We start from the raw sequence: 19,642 nt of genomic DNA, 5'->3' as shown, positions 1-19,642 counted from the left end.
GACATACTGTTTGCACGTATTTGTTCATCTTTTTTCAGTAGGTAAAAGAATTTAATACATGGATTCTATCCTATTACATATCATATTATGTTCTGTGCAACATACGGTTGTATCATGCCACGTGGCCTCGGTGCAGAGCACAGGTCTGGTCTGTTTTGTTTACCAGCACAGAGGTGGTATTACGTTCTGCAATTGCCTTTGGGCACAAAAAACTAGGCCCACTGGTTTTTCCAAGGACAGCATCTTTATCTCCAGGATATCAAAATGTGGGTTTGGTCATGTCCCTCAACACAAGGAGTTCAAATCTGAAATTTCTGTATCCTGTTCCTAGAAAAATGCCTGTAGCATGATGCCACAGGACAAGGCTGGAAGTATTTCTGTTATGCAGTTGAAGCTGCATACATACTCAAGGAAAAGGATCACTAAAAAAATAAATGGCAAAAGCATAAACACACTAAGATGACTGAAGCTCTTTATAACATTGAGCAGAAAATTCTGAAGAGGGAGTAGTCTTGGGTTCCTATGTCTGCCTCCAATATTGACTATGGATTTTGTGTAACATCTGTTTTAAACTGCAAACATGACCCTGAGAGTAGGGTCAAGAACATGGGACTTCTCTGGCTGAGAGGTGTTACTGAATTAAGCTCTGCACTGTTACTGCTGGACTATTCCAAGCTACCCGGCATAGTTTTTTGATTTATAAGTTATCTCTGTGCAGTCCTGTAAAATGGGGATCCAAGATAGATTAACACAAAGCTAGAATACACTAAATTAAAAATAAATAATCTCATTCCATGTAAATAGCAGCATGGCAACAAAATTAACACCACCACCACCACCACCCCGGGCTTTTTTAGATTATTTAGTTCAGTTATTTATTCATTCATTGGATCTATACTAGTAATAAAAAAAAAAAAATAGTAATTAAGATATGAATTTATTGTTTAATTTAGCTTCATTTCCCAGTACAATATTGTGCTTATGTGTGGCTAAGCTTTGACTGATAAATTAAGGAGCAATTTAAAGCAATCTTTTCAACTTGTTTTGCATTGTGTTTTTTTTTGTTGTTGTTGTGTTTTGTGTTTTTTTTTTTTACTTGACACTGCTCCATCACCCTAAGAAAATCATCTTAATTACTTCTGAGGTAAATATCCCCTTTTTATAAAAATATTTCAAATATAAACATATGTTTAACTGGGCTTTGTTCTTTTATTCACAAGTATTTATCTGCAGCTTTTCCATCAGACCAAACGGGCCCAAAAGAAATGCTGTCTGAAAAGGAACAAACATACAATTAACAGACTCTACAAGTCCTCATCAAACAGCTGTCTACTTATAATACAGATGAATACTCTGGATACTTCTCAAAAGTCTTGTAAGAATCATGTCACTGAACGTACTAATTTTCCCTGCCAATCCTACATTTTCATGTAACAGTAACTAGGTTGATGTCAAAGAACTGAAACAAAATTATATTCCATATGTCATACCAGACGCAACTTGTAAAGATTAACATATTTATAAGACAAAAAAATGCATTGTAAGTAATGAAAATATGAAAAAACTTTTTATTTGTAAAACCATTTTTTCCGATTAAAGTATGCTTTTTTACTTTTCTTTTACAGGATCAAAGAAATTAAATTCCATGCTGTAGGAAAGATCTGGGAGGGAGTAACATCTGATATTGAGCAGAAAGTCAACTATCAGTAATTTATCCTTTTAACCTGTAATGCCATGGTCTAAACAATAATCCATCTGGCTGAAGACAAGGAAGTCAGCCTGGTAACGGTCACAACAGGCCAAAACGTTCCAAGTTCAAAACTATGTGGGACAAGAACGACATAAATAACTGTAAGTTTCTAACTGAGATCTGGTATTTTTCACGAGTCTATTTTGGCAAATTTTGAATCGTCTATCTGAATTCATTTAGACAAACTTTTTCAACCAGCACTCTTTATACCCCCTTGTAAAAATCTGAAAAGTAATGCTAAATGAAGATGAACAATTAAAAGCATGTGCTTTCAGCAGAAGACCATTTTGCAAATAAAAAGAAGTTATTAAAAACAAAACTAATGGATAGCTAGCAAACTATACTACCTTTATTATGGTCATTAACTCTGAAAGCAGCAATAAAACTCAGAATATTATTTGTCTACCTCCCATGACATATTTCTCAACAGAGCTGATGGACTAACATGTATTTCAATGTATTCCACATGTATTTTGTTATATTGCCTTTGGTCATAATGTATAATTTAGCTAACCTAATTTAATGTCAATATCAAAATAGCTTGCCAGAGGAAACAGTATGCTAGTTAAATATATACTTTGCCTAGTAGGAACATAACTTGTTATCTAAGAATCTTCACAAAAAATACTTACAATTCTCTGACAAACATTTTCATTTTCAAAATGTGAAAGCTGACTACAGATTAATTGCACTAACTTCAGATTAATAATTATATTTCTGGAATAAATTATAAATCCCCTTTTGAAGGAGCTGAAGCAGACAGATGAAATGACCCAAAATCATTGGATTGATTCATCAACTACTAATCAGAGAAGTACTCATTAAAGTATTTTTAACCAATATGCTCAATATATAACAAGTAAAGGTTACTCTGTGTTTCTAGTGCTGATAATGACATGGATAAACTATGTAGTATAAAATTAAGCTTACATGGCTTATAACGTAGTACCAATAACTATCCACTATCTCAAGGCAACTTAATTTTAAATATAGCCTAACCTACAGAAAACATATTGGCCACTACTATTCCAATGATTGTTAGAGGGGAAAAATGACTAAGGATGATCAGTATTTCAGATAAACATGGTATATATGTGAACGTTTTTGGCAGAAGACAACCACACACTGTTTTCCTCTAGATTCTAAAGTGACAGAAACTGAAAGGAGAGAAAGATTATTTTAATGGCAATCAGAAACTGTCTAATTTTCTCTATTTTCTAAGATGAGGTCTATTCAAATCTGATATACCTGGTTCAACCAACAGCCACCAAAATAGCTCAGGGTTACTGGGTTCATTAAACCTGATATAGTTTCACCTCAGGCTACAAATGCATACCCAAAAACATTTTAGACTAGTAAAGTAAAACCTATTGTTAAATTCACAAGCATTAATTAGGGAGTTTTTCTAATGGAACTGCAACACAAAGAAAACGCAAAGCCAGACTTAACTTTATTATTATTATTCCCACAAACTACCAAATAAAATACATTCATACATTATTTCTTTCTACCCAGATTCCTGTGGAGAAAGACATTTCAACAAGACAAGGAAAAGAGGGGAGAGGGGAACTTTAGGTTAACAAATTCCATAAAAACCATAGGAGTCAATGGAAGAAAGTTTCGTGAGTCATCTCTTAAATCTAATGGAGAATCTTCAAACAACATTAGCGTGGAAATACAAATAAAAGGCAAAGGAGGAATAATAAAAAAATAACTCCTGAGAAATAATGACCCTCAAAGGTGTCATCTGCCACACATGGCACAAGGGAAAGATGCTTGGCGAAGGGAGAGAATGGGAAACATCAGTGTGTAAAAGCTTTGTAGTTACTCCACTGAAGTATCTGTACAACTGAAAAGACACATGGAAAAGGAGGCAAGCTAACTGGAGTGACTTACAGATGCTTACATATGGCCTTCAGAACATCAAAATCCTGAGGAGTTTTTAGTCTGCTACCTGATACTTTGGTCTTCAAAACAGAACTCTGCTAAGAGCAGTGTAGATGACCCAAGCCCTTCCCACAGAACACCGTAAGAAGCACCAGTAGACAATAAAAATGTCCTATAAAATGATGTGATGACCATTTCATGGGGATATAAAAATGGGACCATCTTGTTCAAGCATTATCTACTCTACCGATGGCTGATACACTCTAAACCCTTACAGCTTGCCAGTTTTTCATATTTCTGCTCATCAACTAACCTCCATGGTACACTAAATGCTTTGTGGCTGATATTTTTGCTGGCTCCTTCAAGACACTAAAGTTACGGATATATGCATATCGACAACATCCTCAGTTAAATTTTGGAAACTTGTTCAACATGGATGCTAACTACCTTTCAGATAAATATTTATGTTAACAGCATTATAAACTTCCAGCATAAGGAGACTGAGTGATGACTATTTAATTCAACAGCTATATTGCAGAGATTTGTAGAGAGGGGCAGGAGGATTCAGCATGCATAATTCCTGTTCTTCATTGCCTCCTGAGCAGAACAAAACCAACCAACCAAAAAAAAAAAAAAAAAAACAAAAAAAACACACTCCTCCCCTGAATACATGGCAGAATTAGCAGTCAAGCCAAAGAATACAGTTACTTATAAACACACAATTTTAACAGAAATTGTGAGTTCCTGTTGAAATAATTTATCAAGATTAGATGTGATTTTTCTAAGTTCTCAAATTGTCAAATTTGATCACATTATAATTAAACTGAGTTTAGTTTCCTCCCACTTTACCACTTTTCACCTCCAGAATCACAAAATTACCTAAACATTGTCCTAAAAAACTGCTATTTAATAATCACTATTCTTATTTCTCTAAATATTTTGTTTTCCTGCACTACTGCAACAACTTCCTGATGTAGAAGAGGAAAAAGAGATAAGTGATAAACTGAATACCCACAAAACTTATTACTCTTATTACTTATCATATTATAATTAATATTGTTACTGCTCAAACTTAGTTTTCCAACATAATAAATATTTTATTTCTCTCAAGCTCAATACTGTAGGGCATTTATTCTATCTATAATTATTACATTTTTACATAATGGTTTTTAAGTTCTTTCAAAGTGAAAGGAAACAACATATTACAAAATTATCTGGGATGAAGACAAATGTAATTTTACTCTTATGGATAAACAATCAATATTAAATGAATATTTGAGGTAGCTGTCTGCTCCAGAATTCAGAGAAACAATCAAGAACAAAACGGACATTACTATATTTTTCCTTGTTACTGAATAGCCCATACCCTGCAGCATCAAGTACAAATCTGCAACGAAAGGAAACCATTCAAATTGGCATAATATGCTTTCAAGTTTACTATCACTTACTGATTTTCATGCCATATATATTCTATTACAAATCAAACTCTCAACTGACAGTCCTGTGTTAGTTATCTGAGAATAAAAGCTACTATCTGAGAATAAAAATTCTTTGATTTTCCAAGACTGTAACCAGTCATAGAAGTTATGCCCAACAAATTTAATATTTGCAGTATCAATGCAGTATTATTACCTTCACCATCAGTTGCAAAGGCTTTTGTGCCTTGGAAGAGTTTGCATAGGTTAATTGCCTGGAACTTGATAAACAATTCTGATGATAATGTACAACAAGAAATGTGATCCAAGATCAAATAGCCATCAGGACACTAAAGAAGATAAATGATAACAGATTCGTGTGCCACTCTTGTCACAGGAACCAAGTAAAACTCTTTCACCTATCTCCAGTCTTAAAAACAACACAGACAAGAGGGTATCCAGGAGAACATACTTGGTAAGTAAATGAAAGTGTGATGGAATATGCCACACTTCAGAGTCACAACACTAAGAAAGATACATAAGAATATTAGACATCTTTAATTGCATTTTTTTTTTTTTAATCATGGCAAGTAGAGGAAATCCGTTCACTATTTTATTTATTTATTTAGGACTGTGAAATACCTTAAAGTGGGATAAATCTAAATATATGACTGAAAATGCATCTTTATTTTGAAGCTACTAAAAGAAAAGGATTAGGCTTAGAATAAATAATGTCTTCTTATGGCTGGGCATTTACATATCTGGAATAGCCAAGTAAAATACAACTCAAAAAAAATCAGTATTGCTGTTTCTGTTTTGAATAGCTTCATAAGCATCTACATTTAAGACTTAAGAACTTTATTAAGTATCACACACACACTCTGATAGAAGACTTAAGATTTTGATTGTCATTTACTAACTTTGTGAGCTATCAAAAGTGCTAAGCAACATTATGTAAAAATATTAGCATATTTTGATTAACAGTACACATGAAGATACCGTCTCATGTCATATCTTTTCCTGGTTCAGGCAAAAGTACTATGTATTATTCTTTTTCTGCTTTTGATCTTCTCAACAACCTGATTGTTTATTTTCTTAAGTCTCTTATATAGAGACGATACATATATATATATAATTATTTGTAAAGAAAAAAACAAACAACACATAACTCCTTCACTTTATTATGAACTTCTGAAAAAACATATACCCCAAAAGACAAGTATTTACATCATGAAGTACCTACGTATAAACTTTTTACGTTTAATGGGTATTACTTCCCACTAGTCGTATGAGTGGATAGACTAATTTCTCAGTTCTTGCAACCTGCTGAAGCACATCCTTTTTCACACACAAAGAAACACATTTGCTTCTGTGCAAAAAAAAAAAAAAAAAAAAAAGATTAGACTGACATTAAGAAGAGCAATACAATTTACACACTGACATTAAAGAACTTCATTAGGATTAATCTGTGTAACTTCAGTATTTACTAGTTACCCCTATAGTATATATTAATTACTCTACCAGAAAAGTTTTAAAACGGCCCCAATGCAACCAAAGCTTTTAAATGCATAGAGCAAAAACTATTAAGAACAGTATAATAGCAACATAAAAATTTAAAGCATAAAAACCTTCAATATATTAAGTAAAAATCACTGGAGAATATTTTTAACCTGTAAGCTTTGCTGAACACTACCTAAATTAAAATCACCTACTTTTATACACATTATTTTATTAGTAAAATTACATTACTTATCATATTCAACAAGGCCACAGAAAGCTTAACCTTTCTTTTTATGATATTAGGTTTGATAGTCATTAGTTTCCTCCTACCAAAAGGATTCATTGCAATCAGTTGTAGATTAGTGCAAGTCCTAAAATACTGTAGACATGTACTAGATGAGCCGAAAACAAAAACAACTAAAAAAAGCCAACAACAACAAAACTAAGACCTATTCTGTGCTACATGGAAGTGTAATAATGCACTTCACTTTTTACCCACAAATTTAATACCACACTTAATGAATGAGCCATAGTGGCAATTGTTCACCCCTTTACCAAGGACTCAGACCTTGAAACCTGTTGCATTTAGCTATTTCTTCAAAAACAGTAGGTCTGAAAGATCTGAACACTTTGTTTCTTACAGAGCTACTACACAGAGTGATATGAAAAAGCACAACTAATTCAATAACCACAAGTGCTTTGACTCTAACATTATTACATTTCACCATGTAGATTTATGAGATTTAAGATCTCCATTTAAGATCACACAATTTCACAGTTTCTCTCTGTCAATATACAAGGTATAAAATGATAAATAAATAAAGCTCACAAACAAAAAGAGGAGGCCTCCAAAATGAGTTTTTGAAAACAGATGTTATTAGTTGAACAAGTTAAGGATGTAGATTCATAGCATTTCTGCATCTCACCTACATTGTTATTTATTTATTTATTTTGTTCCCCATTTCTTTATCACTACCTTGCTCCTGTCAGAAGGATTTGGAGGATCAAGTGAAGGCAACTGAGTAGGGGAGAAGGAATTATGGGTGGAAATTATTATTAGGACAACATTTTCCATCTTATGCTCCATGCTGAAGGTCATAGTTCTGAATTGCCATGGAGCCAAAAAAAATCTGGGAAAAAAAAAAAACGAGTACAGTTATTTAACTCAATGCCAAATGACACAAAACATTCTTTTAGATATGTTAAAATAACCTGATAAAAAAGAATTATTAAAGATTAAAAAAATAATAACCAGATAAAAAAAGGAATGAATAAATATTAAAGAATTATTAAAAACAGGGCAGATACATTAAAATCAAATTTTGGAAAACATAATTATGCAAAGCACTAATATGTCTAATAACATGCAAATTTTAATCTTTCTTTTCTTTCTATGTAGAAGTAATACTTTATATAAAAAAAAATAGAAAAAATAAAAGATCTTTTGACCAGCAACAGTAAGAGGACTTCACAGGTCTGGAACACACTGAAGGCTTTGAAAATTCCGGTATATCAATCACTATGGACAGTTCTTCGTACATACAGTGCATTCTACTTGTCAGCTTACACCATGAGCTCTGAATAGTTACGTCTTGTGTTTTATTTGCTTCAATGCAGCATCTGACCTAGCAGGCATGCATACAGTTTATTTGGCACGTAGCCTCTTTTCCAGAACCTCAAGGCAGCTGAGACTTAGATATCTGGAAAAGCAACTGAGAGTTGCAAATTTGTATGAAATCGACATTTGCCTTTCACGTGGGATGTAGGATTTGACTGAATTATAGGAAATCTATATCTAGCGTCTCCCATACTGGTTTTGGGAGCTCTTTCAGTCTAGGCAGTCACGTCCTTAAAACAGTATAACATCTTGTCTTGAAATAGAACAGTAGCAAACATTTTCTTCCCCAAGTGCTACAATATCCACTGTCTTTGGCACATGTTACTAGTTCAAACAGAGCTCTCCTGGTAAACACACTGGTTTGGATGTTACTAAATTCAAGTGCCAGTGACAACTACATACCCTGCACGTGCCCAACACCAACACTCACTAATTGCTTTTAAGAAATGTGCAACATGCCATAATTTACCAAAGCACCAATGCCTATTCACTTCATGCTGCAATGAATTCCAAGTAAACATGGGTAGCTATGCCATTAATTTTAATAAAGTGACAGCTAACGCTTACTCCATTGCACTGAACATTTGCACAAAAACTGGCTTATGAGTAGTTAGAAAGCCCAGTAGCTCTACAGGAAGATATTTAGAATTCCTGTAACAAACCAGGCATTTGTTCACATGAAAGTGTGAAAACCCACACATAATCAACACTTTATTTGTAATAAACAATATTAACACTATGACCTCATTTGTTTTAAACCATCAGGACAGATATTAACTAATGAAATGAATAATTGATCATTTCTTAACCTAATAACTCTTTTTGACCAGACTGCACAAGCACAAAGTGGCAGTTAACTCAGAGTGATCAGTCTTGTTGTTAACCAGCTACACGAGCACGTGGTTGAAAACTTCTGGGCACGGAACTTTCACTGAGATCAGAATACACCCTTGTGGAGAAGTTCTTCCCAAACTGAAAAGTATATTGGCAGCAGTGAAATGGAGACACAGAACAAAATTAGAAGATTAAAAATACTGTCTCCCAACTCACCTGCCAACAATTCACATTGATAAATCACTTCCCATTATTACTGTACTTATCAGTGGGTGAAATCTTTTGTATTTTATCATTTGTAAGTGCAGAAAAATAACTCCTGTTTGCTCTCCAAAGGACATCCTTCATTTAATAGCTATCACAAATGAAACTAAGCATTCAAAGGACAATGCAAACAAAATCCTACTTAGTTGCACCTCAGTGAGAGTAGAGCCTAGACCAAAGAGTATCTTCATTGCACTGAGCCCTTCTGCACTCAGCCATTTAGGGGAAAGCACCTGAAGTAATTTTGGAAGCTCCCTCTGCCAACAGCTTCCTCTGCTGGCAGGTTTTCATTTCACCGTGACATATGCCTGTTTTAGTTGTGTTTGTGTCTCCTCACTGTCTGCCAACGTACAGAGGAAATTGTCTATAGAAAGGAAATATTAAAATAGATGTATTCAGAATAATGTCAAATGCATTAAAAAAATGAAAAAACTGTTTTATCTCTATTCAGTCAAAGAGCATTTAGGCTGAAAGTGATAACACATTTGTTGGTGAAAGCTATTTTGCAGGCATCAAGCTTCAATTCTGCATTGTTACAGATAAAAGTATTCATCTCTGCCCAAGAGATTAGGATTGTCCAGTTGCAGAGTCATATTACATTTTCTCACTAGCTAACCCACTATTTTTTGTTTGGTTGTTGCTGTTGTTTAGATAGTATAACACCAACAATTTAAAACTGTCAAAATTTTAAATTTTAGATCTTGTCTGGATTTCTGCAATTAATTTTCAAATTTACCAAGTACAACAGTTAGCGTAGCAGACTTTTACTGGCTAGTGTGCCATAAGAATGTCTGTTCAGATTCTAGGTAGCAGAAGACAAACCTTAATCCAGAATAAAAAAAAAATAAAAAAAAATAAAAAAAAAAATAAAAAAAAAAAGATGAAAATTATACTTGAATGGAATTGACCAGGCATCTTATTTTAATCATGATATATTTACATGGTGAATGTAGCAGTGAACTCCCAGCACTTAAAACTTTTGAGTTTGACATGATTTTGCTCTCAATTCTCAACTGAATATTCAGAAAAAAATATGTATAAATATTTTACCAATTAAAAGCTATTAATAAATCATATGTAATGAATATGTGAGAAAGCTTGATATTGACACAGGTATAGGGGAACCTGAAATAAAGACACTGGGTACTAATAAGCCTGTTTTGCTTTTTGAGCTAGGGCAAAATCATTTAATCTAGTCTCCCATGGCAATGAACAAAACAGTTTAAAAGTAGAATTTTAGTCTTGTTTTAGGGATAACCAGCACTAGCACACTTAGGCTCTGTGAAAAGGAAACACTTTCTCTCAGCCTACAAATTTCAGGAAGTTTTTAAATAAAATACATGTATTCTTTTCAAGAGCAGAAAGCACAGACCTCTCAGGAGTAGTTCATAAAAGCCAAGAGTCTTGCAAACTGTCCCAGAGAGAAGACAGCACAGAACTTAAAAAAAAAATAAAAGAGCTTAAGACATCTGTAAAGAACATTAGTTTCTCTTAAAATATATTCTTAACATGATGGTTGCACATGCTGATTCAGGAAATGAATTTAACAATTATCCATGATTTTTCTGCATCTGAGACACATTTGACGTTGCTATTGATAAGTAACCAATTATGTTTGCAAAATATATTTTTAATGGAAAATGGGAAAATAGTAGCATTTGCCTTAAAATCTGCTGTTTGAAGTGGCATATATTAAAAAAAGTTTTTTTGAAGTATCTTCAGTTACTCCCTCTTCAGAAACAAAACAAAACAACGCAAAACAAAAACAAAACAACAAGAAAAGGCAACTAACTTCTTAGTATTAAAAATAACATAAGGCAAAATACGGGAGTTACTATTCTTGATCTTTTGTCTCTTAGTCTTACCTAACACTTTTGAAAATCTTAGTCTTTCTGGTTACCTGTTGTGAATAAGGTCTTCTAGCACAATAAAAGCCCTGCTTCAGACATTAAGAGTGTCCTAGAAAACCTATTTTGTGGCCAGTTAGAGGATAACTAAGGAATCTGTTCTACATTTCACAAATAAAAAAGAGGATTTTAAACTATCACCTCAGTCATTTACTAGCAGTAGGCATTACGTGTGTTACAGTAACTAATACAATAAACAGAGACCCGAACTACATTGTGGTAGAGGTTATATCAACCTGGGACAGAAAGATAAAGCAAACAGAGGAGAACAGCAAGGGACACAGATGGGCATACACATGAGCAATTAGACAGTGCTCATCAGTATGAACAGCAGTGTTTCCAGAGCATTATCAACTAAGCAACGGTAAAGTTTCTGTGCGTATCATAGAAGAAAAAAGCGTGCTCACAGAGTTTAAAGGCCATATTTGCTGATGGACAAAGAGTTTCTCCTAAGCAAGGAGTACAGCAGGGAAGAAAACACCAGGGCGCTATTTTACAAATATTATGTTAGCGTGATAGGTTAGAATCAGTTAACCTCTGATGCTGAAGGAAAGAAAACAGCCCCAAACAATCTGCAAGAAAGGTCAGTAGTACCTCTACACACACAGATTCCAGAAAACTTAAAAACACAACAAGCAGTACCCCCATTTAGAAATGCCGTGAGGTAATTTCCTTCCCTCCTCCTACCCACTTCAATACTACAGCACTGTGTCACTTGCCATTCATTTCGTGTTACAATGAAAGCATTATCTTTGAAATGCAGCTATGCCATAGTGCTACACATTTATTTTCCAATCACTGTATACCATTTAGTTATTTCAGAACTACTTAGTCATGACTGTACTTTGCACTTCCTTAAAGATAAGAAGTAAGAAAGAAGGGATGCTCACCAACGCACAAGATAACAATGATTGTGTTCTACCAACTCTGTATTAGACGCAAACATTAGACGAGCAAACAGTCCAGTATAAAGAAATGTATTTTTCTATATGTCTAAATGTTAGACATATTTGAATTATAGTTTCATTATTTTCTTAGTACTTCCCTTCAGAGGCAGTAATGCTGCTGAGCAGGCTTCCTATAAACTCAATGCCAAAAGCACTCATCAAAGCCACAACGTATACGGAGTTAGATAAATATGAAAATGAGATTGGAAGTAGCATCTACCAGATCTTCCGATGTTTTTGTGTAATAATGAGTTAAGAACTCTTCAATTTCATCCTGGAATCAATGTGGGACCACTTAAGCAACATGTACTGGAGCTATGTATCATTACTGTCTACTTTCTGGTCCAAGAAGGCTATACCCAACAAATTATTTTCTAGATAACTTGTTAGACCTAGAAGTTTATTAAAAAAATATATGGCTTATTGCTTGAAAGGCCATAAAGTGGTTTAAATAGACCTAAGGGACAATGATTTATCTACCAGAATCAACTTTCTCTTCAGGCTGCTGCAATAGAGCATGGAAATGTGAAAAACGGGATTAAAGATTCAAGTTATCTGCCTAAATCCCACAAATGCTTTATCATTTATCAAGAATGACACTTCAGAACTTATCTCGATGCTGTGACATACCATAAGATTGTACAATCCACTTCCACATTTTGCATAAAGTGATGTTAAAGATTTCATTTTATCAGTTGTTGGAGCTCGTATCATCATTTTCACCTGCTGAATCTGCATATTTGATACCAATGTTAACAAGTAATACCTGTGGAATTTGCAACTTTAGTAGATGAGACAGAGGAAAAAAATACATTATTCCCCTTTTAGGTTTCAAGAATTTAAATGTAAGGGGGCTAAAGGGAATATTCACATTGCCTAACTTTACCTGATAAGCTTCCCTCTAACAGAAACTCCCTTAAGTGTCTTTCAGAGAAGAAACCCTATGTTAAGTCTTCCAAACTACCCCTCTAAAGGCACTAACCTTTCTACTTCCTATCCAGGAACACCAGCCTCCAAATGTTTGTAAGTTAGGCTGTGCATATTCCCTTGCATTTTGTCTCAACCTGAAAGCTCTCTAACAATTTAAACTCATTTTAGTGATGGCTGCCAGGATCATGCCCCTGACCACACATTCCCATCACCTCTTTCACATCCCTGATGCTTTTGTGACCCCAGTTTCAGTTAGTTCAGGGAGCCAAAACAACTGAAAATTAGCCTTACAAACACTTACCCTTTCAAAGCCTACATTTTCAGTATTACTGAGGGTGCCAGTTGTATTACAGGGCATTTCACAGAGAAAACATATGATTAGCTGCAGACTACTATATATTGTAGTAACAGGATTATTATTTTTTGGAGCAAGAGCAAAACAAAAAAATAACTTTAAGCAAACCAAAAATACTAACACTCAAGGTACGGTATGCAAATACCATGTACGCCTACAAGCCAAGCATCTGTATAATGCATAATTAATTAAACACTGCATTCATAGATTCATAAAGGTTGGAAAAGACCTCCAAGATCATCTGGTCCAACCATCTCCCTCCTACCAACATCACTCACTAAACCACGTCCCCAAGCATATCCAATCTTTCCTTAAACACCCCCAGGGATGGTGACTCCACCACCTACCCAGGCAACCCATTCCTAGATCTTACAAAAACAGCCATAATAGTTTAAAAGTAATAAAGCCAGTATGTATGTTAAAATAAAAGGTTCTTCCCTCCTCAACCATGTAAACCCTTGAACTCAGACCTGTAAATGTTACATTATCTAATCCCTGTAGAACCACTGAAATTCCAGGGTTCTGGCATTTCAAAGACCATGTCCATGAGGAATCCGAAAGTTTTAGTTAAGTGAAAAAAAAATTAAAAAACTCGTCTATTTAATACCCATTCATAACCAATAAACTGAGAAAACAATATGCCTCCCATACAAAAGCGTGCCAACTACTACACATCTGCAAAAGTGAACTTGGCTATGTGTGTAACCACTTGACTACTTATCAGAGTTAGGAAAGTATTATTTCCTAGGGAACAAAAAATATGAAATTGTCTCAACTACTCTGTAAGAAGACCAACATCGCCACAGGCAGAAAGAATTCCAGGAGCCCCAACTTCTTCAGGAACAGACCTTTCACGGAGTTATATTTTTGTTCTGCTTGATCTGTATGGCTGGTGAAGGGTCATCTTTGAGGCACATGGAGAGAAGTGTCTTCATTCACTAGAAAATACTCACTCCTTAGTCACTCACACATAGAAACCAACTCTCACCAATCACCTGCTTTCCAGCTGTAAAAACTCTAAGTAGTCTAATCCAATGCAATGCTATAGCTGTTAAGAGTTCTTCCTTTCGTCCACACAAAAGTCTCATTGTGTGGAACTTAAAAGATTTGAAGTAAACGAAAGATGGGTCCAAGCACTGACAAGAAAACAAAATACTGAAAAATTGATCAGTGAGCACTATTCAATCTTAGTTCTAAGGTAGGCTGTAAAATATTATGTATCAGTTTAAAGTTAATCATAATGCTCACGCATAAGAAATTAAGATTAAAGATGCACTTGCTATCTTAGCTCTGGCACGTTCTAATCTCCGAGCAACTCTTTCTGAAAATTAATCTAGTTGATATAACTTCAAGAAAAAAAAAAAAAAAAAAAAAAAACATTTTGAAGACCACAAATCATCAATTTGTTCATAAAAAGTATTTAAATACATATTATATATGCAAAGGATTTCAGCATATACAGTAGAAAAAACTCTTTCTGCAATGAGCTCAGCAGGAGCAGGATTTTGCTCCATGTGGAATCTAATTGCCTTCAGCCTGCCCACAGACTCATTACAACAAAAAGGCCCCAGTGAACCAAGTAACCAGTCCCTTCAGAACATACACAGCTTCAGGTAAAACTATATACAAAGTTGGTAAATGGTTGAAAATCTTTTATGTTCATCAACAGTGCCTTCAAGATTGTGTTGGTAAGAACAGTAGAAGAAACAGACAAACAGAAAAACATCCTGAGACATCCCAAAGCTCAAACCCTTCACACAGATTCATAATAATTCATTTTAAGATTGCTTATTAACATTTCCATGGTTTGTTTAATCAGCCAGATAATCTTTAAAATATTAGCCAATATTTGTCTTTGTTGTTCAGAATAGACAAGTACGCCACTGAGATGGCAGAACCTTCCAGAATAACCTTTCAAAGGCAACGAGCTATGGGCATAGCAGATTCCCTTCCCTTTTTCTTAAGTGATGTGAAAGTTGCACTGCAAAACTCTGAGACTGAACTGCCACAACTTCCCTCTGTCCCTAGGTCATCACTGGTCTAAGTATCTTCTGATAATACACGGAAAACACACTGATAAACACCTATTAGATATGGTTTCCTGCCCCGCTAATAGCACTGCAACGGTGCAGTCTTATGAAATCATCTGAAACACTGTATTTTAAATGTTAACAAGTATGTTTGAATTTGCTTTAGGAAGTAGATTAAGTCATTTTTCGGCAAAAATAAGGATAGAGAGCAAACTTAGATCTACCACAGTAGAGTTAAAAGTTGGATGATAAGGCCACAGAAAAAGCCTACTCTCTCCATCCTGCTCCTACATATACTTGGCCTGTAACACCTCCTTCAAATCCATTTTTTATTATTATAATTATATACACAAAAAAATTACCTGTTAAAAAACTAGCACACATTTAATACGTTCTTCTGAAGAAAGGGAATACAAGTAAATCCAGTATACATTAATGAGCGTCCAAAAAACAGTACCAGAATCTCTTTCAATTAGAAATGCACCATTCAACATTTAATTCATAATGCTTTTTCATTCTTCAGTAAGTATCGCCTTCACATGAAACTCTCTGTCCTTCCAACAGCTAAAAACTCTGTGCAGGTTGCTTATCTTCTCTGCACATCAAATGCAGTTGGAAATTTGCTTGAAAATACTTCCTACACTTAGCATATTTATAAGTTACAGAAGATCAAATATTTGAATTCGAAAAGCTGGGCCCCAGAAACATTTTCTACTGCCTTTCACATCACTGCTTCTGTCAAAGCACAACGGATATCAATACCACCTTAAATACGCATTTAGGTCCTTGTAGAATGCTGAATTATAGATTTCACCAAGTGGCATAAAAAGATTACATTTCCACTGCTGTTAAACTAAGAAAATTCAGACAAGCTTCTCTTTCTTAATATTTAAAGATACCATCTCCGACCGGAGAAACTTAAAGCTATGCATTGGTTTTATCTATTTTAAGATCATTCTGAACTACAGCCATCAATCCAAAAGAAGCACATTTTCTAAGTATTAATTCTTTGACAGAAGTAAGATGTTGGGAAGGTACTTAACTCCATTAAGATGCACGTAGAGTAACCTAGCACTACTGAGACAGAGGTCACTACAGAATAGTATTAGTTAGTTACTGTGTTGAAATATTTCACCTCTGCCATCACCTTGCAAATTCTGATTTGATAATGCTGGTGGATATCAATTAGCACCTCATCGCTAGTTGATGACACACAATGACTTAAGGCTAATTGGCACCTAATACTCAAATTTAACAAAATTGCCATGGAGAGGGGCATCAGGCAGAGGCTAACTAACACGGAGAACTAAATAAGCAAAGAAATGTACACCAATTTTCAGACTCTCACATGCTAGTTTGCCAGACAACCTTCACATTCACAGACTGGGATGCTAAGTAGAGTGAAACATGCACAGTCTGCATGGATGCCTACTCAGATCTGCCACCAAAACAGCCTAGATTGGTACTCCCACCGCTATATTCATGGGACAGGCCACAGCATTTGTTATTCCTCAGCTTCTTCCACCAGAAAATCACTTCCATGATGAGCAGGTCTGCACCAACAATACTCAGCTTTGAAGAAAATGCTTGATTATGCAGTACAGTAAAACAATGCATGATTCATAACAATTAAATTTACTTGGAAAAGGAAAACATAATCCTGCAAATCCTTATAACTGTTTAACACAGCTATCAAAGAAGATGGAAAGCTGAAAAAAACAAGTAAAAAATGAATTTACAAGTGGTTCTACCTACAGTTCACCTCCAGATCTTCTTGTACACGGATGATGATTCCAAGTCTAGATAATTCTCAAACCACCTGTTGCAGTTGAAAATACTTTATTCCATTCACTTTACAGTATAACACACTTAATCTCAATGACTATTTAATCTGTTTCCTCTGAATTTAGAACCTATATTTCAGTATGCCTGAAATATTTATTTCTTTAATGCTTAAGTAGTTATTACAGAAACATTAGCTGGTTATAGCACAGTATTATAATTCATCAAAATAGCCAAGCCCCATATATTTAGAACATTCATTTCTTTATCACATAAAGAGATTGGAGTCATGTAATTCTGTCATGCATATGACCACATCATTCCATTAAAGTTTTTTGTGGCTGAATGTCTATTTTCATGAAGGTCTTTTATAAAAATGTCATCTTATCTCCAAAGTAAATTTTGGCGTACAAATGATGGGTGTATTAGAATCCATTAGAATTCAAAAAGCCAAAAGAACTGTGAGTTATAAATTAACACAGATTTTCTGAAAACCTCATAGAAGCACTCTGCATTAAGACCTCCACATTGGTTATCTGTCAAAGAATTTTTAAAAGACTAACTGTAAGATACATTTTCTGCACTATATTATGCAGAAACATATACTTGTTTTCTTTTCTTTCATTGTTTAGTGTCTTCTAAACTCCATACCTTTATCTACACCCATATTTCTCAGAAATATTGTATCTTAACTCTTTCCACCTTCCCTCCCTTCCTATTTACTGGTGGGTTAAACTGGTGTTACGAGTTTTCTTTAGAACAGTTTGTGACCACCACATAACTCCTCAAGACATACAGGACCTAAAACTCATAATGCTGCAAATGCTTAGTAATCTGAAATATGCTATTGAAATATTTCTTCATAGTTTGCGTTAAACAAAAGTTTCAACTCACTTTTTAATCCAACATGATGGCTAGTTTACTACTAAACCATAAAGAACTGTTTTACATGACATCCACATTGATTTCTGAATCACTTGCCCTTAAAACTGGCTTAAATGAAATTTTTTTTGCATTTTTAACGTAAACACCAAGAATAATCAGCATTTGTTTTCCAGAATGAAGCATCATGTTGGCATCTATCAACAACAACTACCAAAGGCAACAAAAAAGTTATGTGAATTTTAATTTGCAGGGAGAATTATTTCAGGTATGTCCTGTTTCAAAATAACAATACCCTGTTAGGGCTTGCAGGCCTCAGCATAAGTAGTTTGGGAATGGGAATGACAGCATAAACAAAGCACTGAACAAGGTTTATGAGGGTGGAGTCCATTATTAAACACTGGCTCAAAATTCTTCTGTATCCTGCGGCTCCAAACTTTCAGAAGGTGCAATAGTAAGCCCTGAGCAGACAAACTAGAGCAGACTTGGCTCTGTAACCTCTCTTCCTCAACTCATGAGCCCATCCAGTTATTAAAACTGAATGCACTGTTGTTCCCTATGAAATACTCAGAAACAAAGAACTAAAGCACAAAAAGCATTCCCCTTTGGAGAGTATTAACTTCCGCTTTTAATAACTAACTCATCGTCCCACACGATACAGTTCAGCACTGTACGACACATACCACTTCTGCCAGACAATGCACACTGCAATAAAACTCAGCCCAGTGAAGAAAGTGAAAGCTGCGTTTGTTCAGCATGTTATTTTGCGCAGCGAACTGTAATGCTTCTGCCTGCCATTTATTGTTTACTCTGTCAAAGGATTATTAAGAATTAAGCTACATTTGGTGATTTTTTGAGAATTTACATGCAAAGTGACTGACACTTGATATTTAGAGTCTATTGGTGGACTCTGACCCTTCATTTACAAGTGACTCATTTGACTGTAAGGATCTCTGATGTGGAAATGCTCAGATCCGAATCAATTGCAGTTTTTGTCTCGGGTAAATGTTACTTGGCAATCCAAAAGAAACGAACAATGCTCAAACCAAGGTTCACATAGAATAGTCCTCATATGCTTAAAGAATTCCTTTTACATGCCTGATTTAGTTCTAGTCGGCGGATTTATGAGTCCCCTTCTCCTAATAACTTATCCCAGTGCACAGTGTTTTTAAACGCACACAACCAGCAGTTAACTCTTCTGCTGCCTAAATGAAAATGAACTGACATGACAGACTTATTTAAGTAAATAAAAATGCAGACTTGGTCCTGATAAGGCTTTTGATTCTCTGTGGGAGATGGGGATAGGAGAAAGAAGGGAGGATGAGAAAGGGAAACATGTAGATACAGTTTGCAAATCCCTGCTCCATAAAGACAGGATTGTGTATAATGAATGACCATTCCTACATGAAATCAGCTCTGTGCAAATCCTGCAGTTTGCCTCTGACAGGGATGAAGTAAAATAGTATATCTTTACCCTAGCGAGATTTCTTCCCTATTAGAAGGCAGATGCAGCATTTCTATAAACAAAAACGTCTCTAGCC

At 34.9% G+C, this 19,642-nt stretch overlaps 1 protein-coding gene and 1 long non-coding RNA gene across 2 annotated transcripts in view; both read right to left on the bottom strand.

Moving 5' to 3' along the window:
- Positions 1 to 19,642, bottom strand: part of SDK1 (sidekick cell adhesion molecule 1) — a 392,668-nt gene that overhangs the window by 371,264 nt on the left and 1,762 nt on the right. The gene's annotated exons all lie outside the window — the stretch shown is intronic.
- Positions 4,191 to 19,640, bottom strand: LOC137865127 (uncharacterized). The gene is made up of 3 exons (XR_011101760.1): positions 16,481 to 19,640; positions 7,529 to 7,682; positions 4,191 to 6,421 (listed from the first exon to the last, which is right to left on the bottom strand). It is a non-coding gene; the product is annotated as an uncharacterized lncRNA (long non-coding RNA).

The sequence above is a fragment of the Anas acuta genome, chromosome 15 (assembly GCF_963932015.1).
Source record: "Anas acuta chromosome 15, bAnaAcu1.1, whole genome shotgun sequence".
Taxonomy (NCBI): Eukaryota; Metazoa; Chordata; class Aves; order Anseriformes; family Anatidae; genus Anas; species Anas acuta.
Note: the sequence above shows the minus strand (reverse complement) of the source record. Positions and strands in the feature narration are given on the sequence as shown.